Source organism: Myotis myotis, unplaced genomic scaffold, assembly GCF_014108235.1.
Source record: "Myotis myotis isolate mMyoMyo1 unplaced genomic scaffold, mMyoMyo1.p scaffold_m19_p_10, whole genome shotgun sequence".
Lineage (NCBI taxonomy): Eukaryota > Metazoa > Chordata > Mammalia > Chiroptera > Vespertilionidae > Myotis > Myotis myotis.
In genome coordinates, this window is record NW_023416314.1 from 11,033,600 (window position 1) to 11,053,774 (window position 20,175).

The following is a 20,175-nucleotide window of genomic DNA, read 5'->3' on the forward strand; positions in this document are numbered from 1 at the left end:
GGAGACTTCTGGGACAAAGATTCATTAAGAAAAGAAGATGCCAAACGAACACCATTTCCATTTGCTTTAAGGTTGTTACACTGCTTGACCTGGATAATGTCAAAGACATAGTGGGCTTGATTTAGAAGGACATTTAACACAGTCATTATGAATTGGGATTATAGGAAAATATTTGCTGGTTTAGGTGAATTCAGGGATGATTAGCCAATTCCCAAAGCATAGCAATTGAATATTTGGATATTATCAACTTTGATGAGTGGTCTATGGTGCCCTGCTGTAGGATGCTGTAAACATACTTTGAAATTCTATATTTTAGCACAAGTTTATGTTAAAGTATGGTTATCTAACTTGCACATGATTGAAAAACATAATGGGTTAGTTGGGGGCTGGGTGAGAAGGGTGAAGGGATTAAGAAAAAAAAAAGAAAGAGAAAGAGAGAGGAAGGGAGGGAGGAAGGAAAACTCATGGACACAGATAACAGTATAGTGACTGCCAGAGGGGAGAGGGGTGGGAGGAGGTAGAAGAGCCAATAGGGGGATTAAATGATGATGGAAGGAGATGTGACTTGGAGTGGTAAACACCCAATACAATATACAGATTATGTATTTTAGAATTGTACGCTTGAAACTGATATAATTTTATTAACCAATGCCATCCCAATAAAAATAATTAATCACATAAAAACATAAAGAGTTGACATTGTAGAAAAGAAGTATAAAAATTTAAGCATCTCTACAATTAATGATGCTAGACCTATATTAAAATTAAATTAATTAAATTGAACAAAGATATATGTAAAATCTTTTTATATATATATATATATATTTTTTTTTTATTGATTTTTTTACGGAGAGGAAGGGTGAGGAATAGAAAGTTAGAAACATCGATGAGAGAGAAAGATTGATCAGCTGCCTCCTTCATACCCCCTACTGGGGATGTGCCTGCAACCAAGGTACATGCCCTTGACTGGAATCGAGCCTGGGACCCTTGAGTTTGCAGGCCGACGCTCTATCCACTGAGCAGGGCGTATGTAAAATCTTGTTCCAAGGTTTAAAAAGTCACGGGCACAATAACAAGATTGGGCAGGATCACCCAGTAGTAGATCATATAAAAGCAATTTATGGAGTTTAAAGTCAATATATGCCAATTAATATGCCAATTACCATAATATAAGGTAATTAACAGTGAGAAAAATTAAAAAATGTCAGTACAATCATAAGTGGCACCAAGACCTCTCATAGAACCCAGAAGAAGGTCAGAACATTGCTACATAGAGGGTAGGCTACTTATTCACTTAACCAGCCCAATTCTGTTTAAGTTTGGAGATTAGAAGGTAAAAAAGAAACACCTTTAAATATCTGAAACATGGTCATGTGAAAGAACAATTAGACTAATTTTAAGTAATGTAGTTTAAAAAAGTGGAGGCAAATCTCAGCAAAATATATAGGCAACAATATTTGGCAATAAGCACTCTTCACAATTTTAATTGCTGCTTTGTGAACTCTGGAGGTGATCATGCTGTCTAGAAGACCAATTTACGTCTCAGGTCCTCAGATTGACATACACACATAGCCTGTATTAGTAGTCTTTACCAATGGTGCAGTTTCATCTGGCATGTTCTTTATTATCTAAGCTTCATGTTCAAAGTTCGGCTCCAATATTACTCCTCAAAATGAGCTTTCCAGCTGCTGCCACCTGTATTAGCTCTCCTACTCCAGGGTTCCTTTACCTCAAACATAGACATTTATTTTATCCTCTACTACAAGGTACTGCAATAGATTGCTCACTTCCAGGGAGGTAGAAGGGCTATCTTGATTTTAGCCTTCCCTGATGCATGGCAAGATGTCTGCTAATTAACAGGTGATCAAAAATATTTGCTGAAAAAATGTTGTAGAGTACATTCCTCTACTGAGTATGATATTGTGTTGGCTAACCTTTAATAGCTCTTTGAAATCTAATAGACTGTAGCCTTTGTACATACAGTAAAATTAAATATAAAACCAATTAACACAGAAATAGCAGGTATAAGTGTTGAGGAATAAAATCATCAAACATATGAGGCCTGATGTTAATTAAAAGGCATTCTAATTATCTATCCAAAAAGAAAAATTTGCCTGCCTGTGGTGGCTCAGTGGATTTAGCATCATCCCATGGACCAAAAGGTCCTGGGTTTGATTCCCAGTTAGGGCACATGCCTGGGTTGCAGGCTCGATCCCCAGTAGGGGCATAGAGGAGGCAATCAATCAATGAGTCTCTCTCATCATTGATGTTTCTATCTCTCTCCCCCTCTCCCTTCCTCTCTGAAATAAATAAAAATATTAAAAATAAAATTTAATCTTCCCTCCGTCTATCATATTGTTAAAGATCTTCAAAGCAGGTAGTGCTACTTTGTAAATATTTCTTCAATGTCATCTGTGTTAAAAATGTATGTTTTTTCAAAAGAAAAGGACTGAAGCTATTATTGGCATAAAATTTTCAGCAAACCAAAAGAAACTTGGCTCTCACTAAGAGTTAATAATGGGATTAACTCCCTCCACCTCTTTGTTGTATGGGATGATGAGAATGGAAAACTATTAAAAAAAAAAGAAAACTTGAAATCAGACCTTTCTGCTGGTGGAGGCCATGGAGTAAGCATCGTTGGAGTCTCTCCTCCCACAGTCATCATCTCTAAGAGTCTCCCAAAAAGCCCAAACAGCTGTGGAAGCTCATTATGGGAGGTTTGAGCTTTGAAACGAGCGAGGAGAGTCTGAGGAGCTATGTTGATCAGTGGGTTCTCTCAGGCTCTGCTGGTGAGAAATCCAAACACCAAGCACTCCAGAGGCTTTGGGTTTGTCACGATGCCACTGAGGAGGGCATTTATGTTATCCTCAAGGATGCAGCCATGAATGCAGGGCCTCATGAGGTGGACAGAACCAGAGAAGGCTGTCTTAAGAGAAGATTCTCAAAGACCTGGTGCCCATTTAACCGTGAAAAAGATACTTGTCGGTGGTATTAAAGAAAACACTGAAGAACGTCACCTAAGAGACTATTTGGAACAGTATGGGAAAGTTGAAGTAATTGAAAGCATGGCTGATGGAGGCAGTAGTAAAACAGAGGCTTTGCTTTTGTAACCTTTGGTGACCATGACTCTGTAGACAAGATTGTTATTCAGAAATGCCATACTGTGAATGGCCACAACTGTGAAGTGAGGAGAGCCCTATCTAAGCAAGAGATGGCTTATGCTTCAAGAGGTCAAAGTGATTCTGGAAACTAGGTGGTCTTGGAGGTAGATTTTGTAGGAATGACAACTTTGATTGCGGAGGAAACTTTGGTGGTTGAGATGGCTTTGGTGGCAACCATGGTGGCGGTGGATATGTTGGCAAATAGATGGCTGTAATGGATTTAGTAATGATAAAAACAATTTTAGAGGTGGTAGAACCTCCAATAATTTTGACAATTATAGCTATTAATCTTCAAATTTTGGATCCATGAAAGGAAGAAACTTTGGAGGCAGAAGTTCTGGCCTCTATGGTGATGGAAGCCAATACTTTGCCAAACCACAAAACCAAGGTGGCTGTGGCAGTTCCAGCAGCAGTAGCTATGGAAGTAGCAGAAGGTTTAAATTACTGCCCGGAAACAAAGCCTAGCAGGAGAGGAGAGCCAGAGAAGTGACAGGGAAGCTACCGGTTGCAACAGATTTGTGAACTAGCCAAGCACAGTGGTGACAGGGCCTTGCTGCTACAAAGAAGACGTGTGTTAGACAACACTCGTGAATGGGCGAAATCCTCCAGGACTGTATTTGTGACTAATTGTATCACAGGTTATTTCAGTTTCTCTTCTCTGGAAAGTGCAAAGCATTCCAACAAAGGGTTTTAGTAGTAATGTCTGATACCTATAATTTATTGGATATCATGTGTTAAAAACATCTTTTAAGTGTCTTATAGCAAAACCGTCTCTGTATTCTTTATAACTACCCCAGGATTCACATCACTACTGAAATATGGGTGTGATCCATAATGGCAATAGATAAATTGGAGTCAACCATGTGTCCATTCCTCTAATTATATAAACAGGAAAAATATGAGAAAGGATTCAGCAACCAGGTTTCAAGCTTCATTAAGACAATGAAATTCTATTTTCCAAAATACATTTATTGGTTCTAATACTAATAATATCACATTTTCAGAGAGTTTTATGCCCCTGCAAATTATCAGGAAGTCCAAAATTTCAGCTCAGAATACAAGCTGAGAGTACAAGGTGAGGAAACTGAGGGAGAAGGTCAACATTTCAGAGATGGACCTTGAAGAGACCATGGAGCCCAAGCGAGATTCTGGGTGTTATAGGTGTACGATATTAGAGTGAACTCCTGATTGAGATTGATAGGTACACAACTAAAATCAGCATAACTAATGAAGAAAATATACTGCCTTATAAACCAAAATGCTAGGAAACTTTTCAGCTTCAGCCCTAGTTGCATTTAAGGTTCAAATAATCTAACCAGGATTAAGACACTCTTATTTTTAATAGCTTTGCTTTCCTCTACATTGGCTTCACTACAACAGAAATTTTCTCTAATGCCAACTTTCAAGCGCCTCAGACTTAGATCCTACCAGTTTCATCACCCTGGTAGTTGGCACCTCATGCCAGTAGCTCTAGCAAAAGTCCCAGGCCTAACCTGTATTGACTCAAGCAAGGTTAAAAGCCAACTATATAACTCATTACTCTGACACTAATTGGCCATCAAGAGTGGGGTTAGAGGAAGGACAAAACTCATGGACTGTAATAGGGAAAGAATGGAAGGGGTTATTACCAGCAGAAACAAAGGATAGATACTAGTTAAGCAAAAACAATAAATATCTATTATACACACAGCCCTTTCCCTTCTGATGCCAGGGCACATATTGCACCTCACACTGACATTATATTTAATTAAGACTCCATGGCCTAGAAACAATCCAAAACCACCACCAAAGACATTCTATTACAATTAGAAAAGGTAACTCCTTCTTATCCAACTAACTGTTCACCCTTTCCAGGTAAAAGCAAGAAAAGCTATAGTTAAAATGTATTAAAAGTAAATATTCAATCTGATATGAGTGCCTTCCACCTAGGAAGAAGGCATCAATATCACAAAGATAAGAATTAATGAAGAAAGTTTAAAACAGTTAAAAGAAAAAGTCATTTATCATTCAAAGGAGATTTCTCCAGAGAAAAAGAAGAGTCCCTTCAGGACAGCCATGGAATACAGTTCGTAAGGCAGAATGAGAGATGATGAGAAAGCAAGGAGGAAACACCAATTAACAGCCAGGTCAGAGCCTTGCTTCGGAGATTACCATGGTCATGAAAGGCAACCAAGACTTGGATCCAAATAGAGATATCAAATTACTGATTTGTGAGATATTAGTAATTGTCACTCCAAATAAATTCTTTAATAAAATAAATTTATAGAAGTGTATTAAGTATCTATATATCTAAAAAAAACTATGCAAGACAACATACCCAATTATGCATTTAAACTTTCTACAAACTTTGCCTTCAAAATTTCTACCAGGCTCTCCTACAAATCCTGCATGACTAATCTCTAATAAATACCATTTCACAACACTAGCCGCTTCTTAAAAACTTGGAATGGTTCTCTGGTATTAAAGGCATTAAATCTAAATTTCCTGTTCTAAACTGTAAAGCCCTCTGTAACTAATACCTGCCTACCAGCAATTCCATTTGCCGCACTCCTTCACATGTAGTCTACATTTTCTTTTGTTCTTCTTTATTGTTCAGTTTATACCCTGCACGCTTTTTTCTACCTCCAGAACTTAGCTCATGCTGATTCTCCACTGTGGTAGAAAGAATAATGACCCTAACAAAGATTTCCATGCCCTAATCCCCAGAAACTGCAAACATATTACCTTACATGGCAAAAAGGACTTTGCAGATAGAGTTAAGGATTTTAAGATGGGGATATTATTCTGGATTATCTAGTCGAGCCCAATATAATCACAGGGTCCTTACAAAAGGAAGTCGGGAGGATTTCAAGATGGAAGCAGGGGTTGTAGTATGCAGATTCAGCAAAAGGCCACAAGCAAAGGAATGCAAGCAGTCTCCAGGAGTTAGAAAAGGCAAGGAAACGGAATCGCTCCTGGAACTTCCAGGAGGAATGCAGCTCTACCAATACTTTCATTTTAGCTCCATGACATTCATTTCAGACTTCTGATCTCCAGAACTGTAAGGTGATAACTTTGTATTCTTTTAAGACTAAATTTATGATAATTTTTTAAAATGGCAGTCAGAAAGTAATGCACCCAACCAACACCACCTTCAATAAATAATAATTTTTAACACTATATTCTCTTTGAAGCTTTCTCTGACCTATCCCTTTTATGGAAATGTCTGATCTCAAGGTTTTAATACAGAATAATCTTTCCTTTTTAGTGTGTTGCCTCAAGTAAATTCTAACCTTCTTGAGAGAAGGGATCATCAGGGCTAGTGTTTCATGTTCTCAACTGTAGTTATGTACTAGGTATACAATGTATGCTTGTTGATTTTTGTCATATTTGTATTCATCAAGCAAACATTCATTGAGGAATGATTTATGCAAAGTAATCTGCCAGCACCATGGAACTCAGCAAAGGGAACAACTACAAACAGTCCTTGTCCTCCAGAACAATATCTTAGGAGTGATAAAACATATACACAACTAACTGAAGGAAACTCAAAAGCAGGCTATGTCAAATTACAGAGTAAAAGAAGAAAAGTTTTTAGGAGTTTAGATATGGAAGAGTTTATTTTGTTGGGAGACTCAAAAATATCTCATGGAGGAAGTGGCACGTTGCCCGGCTTATCTTTATCATGTCTATGTTTGATGTCATTCCTTCTTCCTCCTTCCCTCACATTGATCATCTTCCTCAGGAAACTATCTCATGTTTTCACTGGGCTTGAGGAGTGCCTCCGTGAGACAAGGATAGGTCTAAAACAGCCTGTCATTCTGAAATGGCCCTGATCCCTCTTCTCTTTCCCTCTTCTCTCAATTCTGTTTCCTCTGCCATAGCCTAACACCTATATTTACATTAGAATTACTAGCTACCATTTTCATGAGCATGTTGCAGTTTTCACTAGAGAGGACCGTATTCTCTCTCCTTAGTCCCTCCCTTGAGTGATGAACGAAAGTTTTAAAAGCGCTTATGGAACACTGACCCCTTTATTGAGAAACTGTCTTTAGGTTAAGATGGATCTCAAGGCTACCATATCAATTAACCAAATTTTAAAAATTCATCTATTATTCAACTAGATTGCATGATAATAAAAAGTGATATGATATTTCATAGTATTGTTCAAACTTTCTTCTTCAAAATGTACTATTTCATATAATAGGGACTTAGTTGCCAAACATTTTTGGAAAGAGTGGATTAAACAGTTATAGATTCCGTCACTGCAGGTCTTCTCGGAGCCTAGACTACACTAGTGTGTTGTGGATCCACAAGGAGGATTTAGAATGAAAAATTTCAAAAAGTGACTATACCACAAAATCCTACTTTTGTTGTTATTTTTTGTTAGTCATTTATTTCATTACACTCATCTGAAGAATTTTAGAGGAACTTTGGGAAATACCAATACAGAGGAAAGGAAAGGGTGAGAAAAGCTCTGAAATCTTAGTTTTAGTACCAGCTCTTCCACTAACTAGTTGTGTAAGGCCACTATGAACTGTAATCATTTCCCCATTTATAATTGAAGATGCAAATTAGATAATCTCTGAGGTTCCTTCCAGCTCTATCATTCTATGATTCTATTTTCCATGAATTAATCTAATTGTACACTGTTTCAAGTTGTGTTCAGACAATAAACAACTAATACTTTCAACTTCCTATTCCTCTTGATTCTAGAAAAGGCACCTCCCTTCTAAATGTTAGAAATCTTACAATAAACTTAACTTTACCAGTATATACATTTAAAGCAGTGACATATGCATGTAAACATTAGCTACTTCATAAAGGTTAAAAGGATGAATGAATTATAAGTGATCTAATTAATGGTCATAAAACTGAAGTAGTCCTCAAAAGCAGGCCATATATCAGTCTATTGCTGACTTCATGAATTATCATGTTAATTTTTTTTACATAAAGTCCACTAAGATCCAGAATGATTATACAACTAACTTGCTCAGGTTGACAAAGCAAGGGATTATTAAGTCTGCTTTATAATATTGTATTCTTATTAAAAATGTATTACATCAAAAGGAATAAATATTTCCTTTTTCTATTCCAGTGTGGCTCAGTGGTTGATCATTGACCTGTGAATCAGAAGGTCATGGTTCGATTCCCAGTCAGGCACATGCCTGGGTTGCTCCATCCCCAGTAGGGAGTGTGCAGGAGGTGACCAATCAATGATTCTCTCTCATCATTGATGTTACTATCTCTCTCTTCCTCTCCATTCCTCTATTTTTTTTAAAAAGGAATAAGACTATAAATACCCATTTATCCATCATCCAGCTAAAGAAGTAAAATATTGTCAATATGGTTGCAGCCACATAGGTCTTCTCTCCCAGACTACAGTCTTACTCTCTCCTCAGAGATAATCTAAACTATTTTCAACAGAAAACAAACAAAGAAATAAATAAGAAAAGCTCCAAAGCACATAAAATGGCAACCAATTTTACAGAATTGTTCAGAATAATTTCTGACATATCAAGTTATTGATTTAAATATTATTTGCATGAACACATATTTTATTTTATAGGATTTTTAGAATATTAATCACTAATAAAGGGGTTATGTTATTTATTGTTATATTAGTGTCCCGGTACATGGATTCATGTGCATTGAAAGGAAATTAATTAGAAGAAATATTTTAATATCTCTATTTACCCTTTCCCTATAACAGAGGTGTCAAAAAAACTCATGATTGACAATGACAGATTGAAACACAAAAGTGCGATTGGCGCCAGATTTATGTGTATTGCACATGTGTGAGTCAACTTAGCCTTTTATATATATAGATAACTTATGTGCAAATGAGTAAGGAATTAGCCAAACATTATCACAATATATGAGAAGAGCAGCCATCAGGAGCTCCTTGATAACATCCCAGGCTTGGCCTGCTCTGTCTATGGCAAGGCTCTATAGCATGACTGCTCACTTTCCCCATTGGAAGCTTTTGCTAAGCACCTTTATCTCCCTCCCTCCCTGCCTTCCAGCCTCCCTGCCTCCTTCCCTTCTTTCCTTCTTTCTTTCCTTCCTTCCTTATTTCTTTTTTTCTCATATATATAATAGTTGATGTTTTGCCAAAAGAAAATAAAAATGGACTCAGCTATCTACATTCCATTTGAGTATATAATATCTGGAGGTGGGAGGTTAATAATTGCATCAGTGTCATCCAAGTGGCCAAAGCATTTACTCAAGGTTATTATATAAGTCCCGGAGATGTAGTGAGTGGGACAGGATTTTCATTGTTCAAAATGGAATTTTGCATGAATCAAATTATTCAGATGACTGCCAACTGTGTACTTTTCCCAATAATTCTAGTTTCCAAAGTATTCTTGTAAGAATGAACAGTCATTTGATGACAAATGGATTAAAATGAGGAGGGGTTGGGGAGGAAGATAAACAATTGTTTGAATAATCACTAAATTACTGTTTCCCAGTGGGTAGGTTAGGATAAAATGTGTTATAAGATTTAAAATATTTAATGAAAACAGATACAGAGTATTTCCATAGGATTTTATAAATCTAATCCACAAAAGAAACGATCTGGACCTAGGGCTGGGCGTGAATGTTCATTCTCATTTCACGATACCTGCAATTTCCCACTGTCATTTCACAGAAAATTACATCAAAAATATCCATTTTGCCATTGAAATTTACCCCAAAATAATAAAATTTGTCGCTAGAGGAAAAAACAACATATGCTTGCTAAAAAATATATAAGAATGTAATTTACTTACATTTTATGCGATGTTAACATTTTATTCATTCTGACCCACAAACTATAAAACTGATCCATGCCCAAAGTCCCACAATTCTACATTCAATCGTTCAAATTCTCAACAGAGAAATGCATGAAAACTCAATAGTTGAGGGTCATCATTTAGTTAACTGACAGACTTTTCAATTTTTGTCATCTTCTCTGTATTTGGATAAAGAAAAAATGATATTTGCCTTTCACATTATATATTAAAGTTACCCAGAGAAAGTGAATTATTGAAGGGGATTAAAGTGACACCATCTACAATTTAAATTCATTCTGATCTGTGCCTGCATTAGCATCCAATGGCTGGGTGGATAAAGGTGAGCCTGCAGAGTAAACCAAGAAGGAGCAGACAAGTCTTTGGGGGGGGAAAAAGACAGTAAAGTTACAGAAACCAAGGGGTGAATGTGCTTCAGAATGTAGAGAGGATTTAATAATAGTTAATGTTACTGAACAGAGAAGTGCAGATTATTAATATTAATGGAAAGCTGTATCACTAGTTCCTACAACACATAACTTTATTAAAATCAAATAAACTTCATGCCAGGGGATCCTATTTTAGTCCTTGATTAGTAATCAGTTTAGTTCTTACCAGATAGGAGTTTAAAATTTAAACAATGACATCTGAGTTTTTAATTAAGAATTCAAAAAGAGGAGGTTCAGCTCCTGGCACAGTCAGTGACTCAATAGCTTTCTTCTCCTTTGCTATTTTTAAATTTTAAGTTTATTTTTTACTGTTGACAGTATTTTAGATGTCCCTCATACCCACCTTTCACCCCCTCCTCCCAACCCCCACCCCACCACAGGCTTCTCTACACTATTGGTATCTTCAGAAAGTTTGCTTCCACAGATAATGGGCTAAAAAAACTTTGTGTTCTTCGGAAGGACCACTGGAGAAGACATTATAGACGCTGTCCTCCAGAGCAATATATGGCATTAACTCAAAACACCACGATGTGAGTCAGTTGTTGAAAGCATTTGCTTCATTTTGTGTTTATGCTAATATTTACCAGGGTACTGTTTTTACAAAGTAATATTACAGTAAAACAAAGATAATTGAATTCTCTTGTTATTTTATTCAGGGAATATGTCAAAAAAGCAATTAATATGTAGATCACTTTTGTGCGTTGCAGTTGGAAGGAAGTGATGGATAAGTTTATCTATAGAACTTAGGTTACTGGGCAACACCAAACAATCGATGTGTCTGTTGGGAGAAGAAAACAGTCACAGCAATGGAAAATGGGAGGCTCTGACCATGGCCAAGATATCACTGCTCAGGTGAGTGAGAGGAAAAAATGGATTCTTGAATGCTACATTTTCAAATGAAAAGAATGTCATGTCCACTAGGATACATTCACTCAAACTAAAATATAAATTATTTCTAATTATCCTCTGTTCTCAAAAACCCATGCCATTATTCCCTTTTATTAATAGCCCAATAGTATGGATCAATATATACTAATCCCAGTTTCAACATCAACCCATATAATTCCATTTTTCCAGTAATGAAATGGGGATAGTACCTTTATCCTATATACCTTATAAATGCTATGTAGATTATACAATATTGACGTGGGTGGTGTGAATGTACTTTGTAAAAAGTTTAAACCTCTATATATTTGCAACTCATTACAATCCCCACATGTAGTATACACTAAGCCAACTACATAAACATAATCATTTTGAAACATGCTCATACTTATACAAAGTTATTGTTGCCCACAAATGTGTGCTGATTGTGTGTTTCAAATGAAAGAAATGTTAAGAGCATGCCAACTTCACACACACAGTACCACATATTCTTTAGACAGAGGGGACTAACTACAGGCATGTGGCAAGCACTGTTAGTTCTCAAGCTGGCTCCCTTCCTCCTGATAAGAGTTGTCTTAGTTAACTGGGCATATTTCTGTCTAGAACAGATAATATTTTATAGCCTGTCTTGCAGCCAACTGAAGCTAAATTCTGGTCAATAGGATATAACTTGAAATATCATGTTAAATGTGTCCCTAGAGAAAAGTGTTCTTATAAGTAAAAAGTATCTGGTTTTTCTATCTTTCTCCTCCCTGTGAGCTGGAATGTGTATATGCTGCTGGGATGTAAGCAGACGTCCTGAACCATGAAGGAGCGTCTAGATGATGGGAATGATGGAGCAAAAAGATGAGGCAGCTTGGTTCCTGACACACAAATATCAACTCCAGGTGGCCTACACAATTTTTTCACATAGAAGGTAAATAATAAAAATAAATTAAAAAATTTTAAAAACCTGTTACTTGGGGTCTTTAGTTATTCACAACCTCATCCTATCTATATACTATACACTATATACTATGTATCATGTGTACTTATGTTATCTATATTTATAATTATTTATAAATAAAAGCATAAATATATACAAATATTTGTACACAATGTACACATATATTTGTACATACTTAATCTGATATAAAACAAAAACAGGACTAGGACCGTTCAATTGCCTAGTAGAACAGACACTTCAAAGGTGAAATGCTCCTAAAGGTCTATAGTATTACCCTCTCCATTATAATCTCCGTAATGCCAATACAAAAGGCATTAGAAATTCTAACTCTAAATCTGATCCATCGCATCCTTTCTAAGGGAGCTCCTTTCATCCTCTTCTGCATGCATCCTGTCCTCCGGATTCACTTCGGCTCTCGGCCTTGCACAGACAGGCATCTTTCTCTTCTGCTTGGCATGCCTCACTCCAGGCCCTAAAACCTACCTTCCTGATGGCTAACTATCCTTCAAAATACAGCTCAAATCTTACCTCCATGACAGGCCTCCATACTCATTCCCCTGTTGCCCTTGTTTGGTTAGCTCCTTCATGCTCCCTTAGGATTTTGTACATGTATTTATTCTTTCAACAAACATGTAAGTATCTACTGAGTGGCAGGCACTACTGATCTCTATTATAGCCAACAAGTATGTATAATTGATCTTTAGTCTTACCCACAGTCCTTGAGAACAAGCATAAATAGGACGTTTTTCCATTTCTTTCACCCTCCATGCCATGTACGAATGTTCAGTAACTGACTGATTAATTATTAGGAGTCTGCTCTACTCACTGTTCAACTGGAGGACCCATCTGGCACCCTGTTGTCATGGTTCCTGGACTTCATTTATTTCATTGACCTTACTCTCTCAATTTACACAGCCTCAGTTTAAACAGTGTCATCCAGAGACAAAGATACCTTAAATCTCAAAATCTGAAACTCATTCATAAAACTTTTCCCAGGTCTCTCAGCTACTAAACCTACACTTAAGTGTCCAGTCCCTTGACTTCATACTTCACTTCTTTTCATACCCAACTTGGACCTCATGTCAGTCATTTCAGTTAGTCTCACTTGCACCATTAATTCCCTCATTCCCCTCACTTTTATGGTTATGTCACACATACCCAAGCATTCCTCCTAGTTCGAATTAATTATTTGCTTGCAATGCTGGGTGCTACTTTGAGAAAAAAAGGTACCTATGACAGCAATGAGGACATTTTGGTTAAGTGGTAGATGACAAAAATTAAGTAGGCCATTTCTCCTCTCTAAGATATTCTAAAATATTAACATTTGGTAAAAGCCATAGAACCAAGCTTCTCAAGCTAAAAGTAATTCTAGCTTTATATTCCCTTACTAGAGGCCCGATGCATGAAATTCATGCAAGGGCCTTGGCCCCAGCCCCCATGACTGCCACTGTGGTGGGGGAGGGGGGGCGGTATTGGGGCAGAGGGGAGCCTCGACCACCTCTGCCATGGCCTCTACCACCTCTGCCATGGCCCCCGCCCACTACGGCTTTGTCCAGAAGGAAGGATGTCCGGAAGGATTTTCAATCAAATTAGCATATTATGCTTTCATTATTATAGATTCCACTGGAGATTGTCAACCACATTTATAATGTCGTCTTCTTTGGCCAGTAGAGCTAGAGTCCTCACTGGCTTTATCAGCCTCTGAGGGTTATTACCACAATGATTCTGGATAAATTGCTTTAAAAGTTGCCTGAGAAGGTCTCTCTTTGAAGGAAAAAGTAATGTCTGTTCTTAGGGTAAGTTGTCTGAACAAGCATTTTAAAGATGCTGAAAACTAAAACTGATTCTGAGCGTGACCATTGTGGCTCTGTGGTTGTGTCTACCTATGGTTCGATTCTTGGTCAGGGCACATGCCAGAGGTGCAGGCTGGATCCCCAGTGTGAGGCATGCAGGCGGCAGCCAATCAGTGATTCATTCATTCTGTCTTCCTCTCTCTCTCTCTCTCTCTCTCTCTCTCTCTCTCTCTCTCTCTCTCTTCCTCTCTCTCTCTCTCTCTCCTTCACCTTCTCCCTCTCTCCTCCTTCCTCTCTGAAAGCAATAAAACTATATATTTTTAAAAACTGATTCTGAGTGAGTAACCTATTTTTATTTCACAGGCTTTGAAGGAGTAATTCATCACATGTTAACTGCAGAAAGTTGGAAAAGAACAATTGTTTTTTATTTCCATTACCTTTTGCTTTCCTTTAAGGACTGTACTTTTATAGCCAAAAGGTGTTTGTATCACAGTAAGTATAATGATTAGTAAATATTTAATTTACTTCTGGTCGCTGGGTAGCATAGTTACAGCAACTGTTTGCTTGTCCCATAAGAATAGTTAGAAAAGGTCATTAGTTATATTCTCTTTGATCATTGGAAAAGCTATTGATTTCCTTTCCAATTAGGCATCTTAATATAACCTCCCACTTTGGTCCATTACTTACATTACAACAACCAATTCTTTTAAGATTTATTGAAAACAAGATGATCAGGGTGAAGAAAAAAAAAAGAAAATAGATCAACAACACTATAAGAATGCCTTTGGTGGGCTTATTAATAGACTAGACAAAACTGAGGAAAGAATATCTATGCTTGAGGAAAGCTCAAAAGAAATTTTCAATAATAAAAAAGCAAAGAGGAGAAAAAACACCAAGAAACAAAATCCCAGATTATCCAAGAACTGAGAGACAGTTACAAAAGACATAACATACATGAAACAGGAATTCCAGGAGAAGAGAAAAAGGAACAGAAGAAAGATTTGAAATAATGGAATAATAAAGCCAAATCCAGGAAGCTCAGAGAACACAAAACAGAATTTTAAAAAATAAAATAAAACTACACCTAATTGTATAACTACAGAAAAACAAAGATAAAGAATAAAAACCCTGAAAGAAGTCAGAGCAAAGGTAAGAATTACATCCCTCTCTATATAATTGCAATAAAATAGTTGTATCCATTTCCTTAAATACAGAATAACTGTGAATGAGCATTTCTAGGAAATTTCTAGGAAAACCTTTTGATAATCTGATGGATCTTAAAAAAATAATAAAGAGTAATCATGGACCAAATTTTGCATATTAGTAATGCAGGGGTTTGATGTCCTAGGTTAAGAACCTATGATATATGTAGTCAATGTATGATATCTTGTAACTACTATAATTTTTTAAAATAAAAATAATTATTCATCTATCAGCCATAATTTCATGGCTCAATTTAGCAAAAAACCTAAAAGAAAATATTTATATTCCAATAAACACATAATCTCTACAGTAAATCAGAGGCTCTTTGGTAATCCTGGAATATGTTCTTTTTAATAACTTGAAAATATCTATATCTCCAGTTTTTCTGCATTCTCTCACAGATATCTATATAAATGTTAGTACATTTTAAGAAAATGTACAAAACTTTTCATCAATTAAAAAAATCATTGTATTCTTACCCTTAATCAAAACACTGTGCAGGGCCTGACCAGCATGGCTCAGTGGTTGAGTGTGGACCTGTGAAACAGGAAGTCATGGTTCGATCGATTCCTGGTTAGGGCACATGCCTCATTTGTGGGCTTCATCCCTAGTAGGGGGCGTGCAGGAGGTAGCCAATCACTCATCATTGATGTTTCTCTCTCTCCCTCTCCCTTCCTTTCTGAAATCAATAAAAAAAAATATTTTAAAAAACAAAAACACTATGCAAGTAATATTCTCCCAAAAGTTGCTGTAATTCTTCTAAAAGAAAAAACTGGGAATTTTAATAAAAGAATATAGGTATTCCCAGTGCTATGGGATTTAAAAACATTTTAAAGAAAAGAGTTGCACTTTCAAGATCAAACAGAAGGAAGAGCTAAGAAGAAAGAGCATGGCCTCTCTTCTTGGAAATCTTAGACTAGAACTTTTGTACTTTTAAATGTGTTCCTCAAACCTCTGGGAGTTTTACAAGTCATATCAGGAGATCCATAAGTAAAAACTGGTTTCAAAATAATCCAATATGTTATTTGCTTTTTCACTGTGTTGACATTTTCACAGATACTACAAAATCAATGGTGGATAAAACTGCTGGTGCCTAAACATTAAGATACAGCAGTGGCCCCAAACTGTACCAGGTGGCCAGCAGCACCAGTTTTCCATTATAATTGGGAAAGCATTTGCATGTATCTTGAATATGAAGCTATGTCCTGCAGAGATAGTTCAGATGTAAAAATTCTAACCCAACTTCAAGCATGTGTCCCATGACTTACTCTGTCTTCAAATTCTAATTTTTTAAGTATAGATTCCAGAGGATAAAAAATAAATTTGTATAATATTAAATAGATGCAACCAAGCACCCAAACACAGGAGAGTGCTGAATAAATATTATTTAACACTTATGATAGCCACTGAATTGTAAAAGGTTTTCATTACCAATTTCTAAGTCTTTCCACAACCACTCAATTTCATTTTATTAGTTCTTTAATGCTGTCTGGCCATATCAAATTTTCTCAGTTCAATAGCATTGCTTCCCTAGCTTGATTCAATCTAACTTTGATCCTATCTGAACTCTCTAGAGAAAAAAATGATATGAAATTCCTTTGTATTAAATTTCAGCTTTACATTGCCTATTATGGCATTATATTGCACCAAAATATAAGAGCAAGGCAACCAGTAACTGATAGAGTTTCCCTTGGAGGCCAGTAAATTTCAGTTTACCACACCAAAGAAATATTTCCTTCTATAACTTTCCCATAGCCAATTTGGACTAAATCAGAATCAAACTTCTTTTTCAGACAAAGCCATGAACCTTTTGTCAGGGTTCATTTTAAGCCATCATGGTTCTCAGGCCCTGGAGGACTTTGCACGGAACCCCAGAAAGGCAAGCCAGGTTTTCATGACTTACCTATCTGGTTTGAAATGACTAAATACCAGTCAAATGGAGATTCATGATTTTTTTTATTATGATTTATATTTTGAGCAGTTTTAGGTTCACAGAAAAATCTAATGGGAGGTACAGATATTTCCAATATACCCCATACTCCCACATATGCATAGCTTCCCTCCTTCTTAACATCCCCATCAAGGTGGTACATTTTAAAACTGATGAACTTACTTGGCATAACATAATGACCTAAAATCCATATTTACATTACTGTTAACCGGTGATGTTGTTCTTTCCATAAGTGTTGACAAATGCCTAATGACATGTATCCACCTTTATAGTAGCATACAGAGTAGTTTCACTGGCCTAAAAATCCTCTGTGTTCCACCCATTCATCCCTCCCTCCTCCCTAGCCCCTGTCAAACATTGATCTTTGTACTATCTCTATAGTTTGGCCTTTTCCAGTATATATATATATATATATGGAATGACACAGTATGCAGTCATTTCACTTTGGATTCTTTCACTTAATAATATACTCTTAAGGTTTCTCCATGTCATGTGATGGATTGATAACTTTTTTCTCTTTACCACTGAATAGTATTCCACTATCTGAATGTACCAGTTTATTTATCCATTCACCTACAGGAGAACATCTCAGTTGTTTCCAAAATTTGGCATTATAAATAAAGCTGCTTTTGTGTGGACATAAGTTTTCAAATCCTTTGGGTAAATAAATACCAAGGAACCTGACTGCTGTATCAGCCACATATGGTAAAGCTATGTTCAATTTTGTAAGCAACAACCCAGCTGTCTTCCAGAGATGGTACCATTCAGCATTCCTACCAACAATAAATGGGAATAGGATTTTTTAAAATGAAAATCCTCAGTACCTTTGTTATGTAAATTACAAAGGAGACAAAGAAATTGCCAAGGGCAAGAAGGTACTAGAAAATGACAAAGGGCTTTCTGTGAAATATATTACCTGTCTTCTGATTTACCATCAAACTACAGCATGGTTACAATTGTGTAAAAATGTCTACAATTGTTTACAAGCCTTCTTGTAAGAATACTCACAACATAATAGTCCATAAGTCCCAGAAAATAACATAAAGATGACATAGCTAATGTGGAACATTTTGTTATAGGTTAAGAAACATTTTCTAATCTAGCCTCTAAGCCCTTCTTTATAGCACAAACTGTGGCCGACTAAAGGAAATAGAAGTAACCAGAATTATTCTTTTTCTCACAAAAAAGAAAGCTATTAAGTCTCTGATAGCTATCATAACTTAACCTCAGATTATTTCTAAGCAACCAAACTTATTTGATAGCAGGCACAAGCCTGAGCTACTGAAGTTAAAAGGCTTGTAAAAAAAATAAAATAAAAAGCTAACTAAACTATTCTGCAAGTGACCTACACATCCTCAGAGCAAAGCAGTGGCCAATGTTCTGCAATGCATTTGAGCTCTGCAGGACTTCACCTGTATCTTGTCCAAGATAAATAATATTTCTGAAAGTGTTTATCACATTAAGTTTTCATTGCTTTCCTTCCTCCAATGACAACGGCAGTGTTTGTGTTCCTACAATGTTCTCTCAATATTCCATTAGGTTGACTCAATATTTAGCATGCGTAACCATTGATAATAAGTTCATAAAAATAGACCTGAGAAAACACTGAATTGCTATGACATATCTCCCTGAGGAAAAAAAATGCATGATATAAAAAATAATGTAAGTGATTAACCAAAGAGCTTAAATACATATATGCATTGCCCATGGACTCAGACAAAAGGGTGGTGAAGGCCTGGGTGTGGGTGGGGCAGGAGCCAGGTTGAGAAGGGCAATGAAGGGAAAAGTGAGGGACATCTATAATACTCGCAACAATAAAGGTTTTTTTAAAAGAAAAAAAATAATAATATAAGTGAAATTTTACAAATTTCTGGGTGGCTTGGACTCCTAAACTGGCCCTTCTTAGAAAAAAAATAAACATATTAAGATGTACAGGCAATACTGAGAGGATTTAGAGATAAGGGAGGCAGTTAGGGTAGGGTCCATGGCAAAGGAATGCCTATGTGATGTGACGGGTGGAGCCAGCTACAAACCACCAGAATGTTTATCTTACAAGAGCAGCACAATGTTACAAGAGAAGGGGGAGACGAAAGGGGGGCACAGAGGTGAGCTTTGAAACTTTGAAAATGATACCTGGCAGGGAAGGGGGAAATCGGCCAATTAGGAAAAAGCACGAGGGGACATAAAATGAGGAAGGGTCCAATTCGAAAGCAGCATGTACAGACAGTGAAGCTGCCAGCATTTATAACCCCTTAGAGCAGTGGTTCTCAACCTTCTGGCCTTTTAAATACAGTTCCTCATGTTGTGACTCAACCATAAAATTATTTTCGTTGCTACTTCATAACTGTAATGTTGCTACTGTTATGAATCGTAATGTAAATATCTGATATGCAGGATGGTCTTAGGCGACCCCTGTGAAAGGGTCGTTCGACTGCCAAAGGGGTTGCGACCCACAGGTTGAGAACCGCTGCCTTAGAGAAAGAGACTCACTGGTTACCCATCTGGGTACCCTGCCCTAGGCGGGAGTTTGTATACCTGGTATGCTTGTAATAAATTTCCACGCTTTTGCTTACAATCTTTTAATCCGCAAATTTTATTCTTCAAATTTCATAGGACAAGAACCCAGAATAAGAACTCCCACTTGCTGTTTGGATAACAATACTATTTTACATTTCTGAAGCCCAGCTTCCTAAGTGTCACAGGTGACCTAACTGAATTAGACAGCAAAATAATTTCATATCCTGCGTGTCAGAAAAGACAGGGAATGGTGCACAAAACACAACCATGATGTCAGGCACTGAGATGGCTAGAAACAGCAGTTGCCATTTCATGTAGCTCCACAGGAGTCAGCAAACTTGGAAAGATACAACCCAAGCCTCACTACTTGATTAATGCCTAAACAGCTAAAACAAAACTGTTATCAAATGACTTCTAATAGAAAGCTGACTCATGATTCTCTGATACACATTAAGGAACTTGGCAATCACTCTGATGTCAGGCTTAGTGTCTTAGCTCAAGCTGCCATAACAAAATGC

At 36.8% G+C, this 20,175-nt stretch overlaps 1 protein-coding gene and 1 pseudogene across 1 annotated transcript in view; one reads left to right on the plus strand and one right to left on the minus strand.

Moving 5' to 3' along the window:
- GUCY1A2 (guanylate cyclase 1 soluble subunit alpha 2) overlaps window positions 1-20,175 on the minus strand; it is a 283,849-nt gene that overhangs the window by 143,510 nt on the left and 120,164 nt on the right. The gene's annotated exons all lie outside the window — the stretch shown is intronic.
- Window positions 1,673-3,626, plus strand: LOC118664074 (annotated as a pseudogene).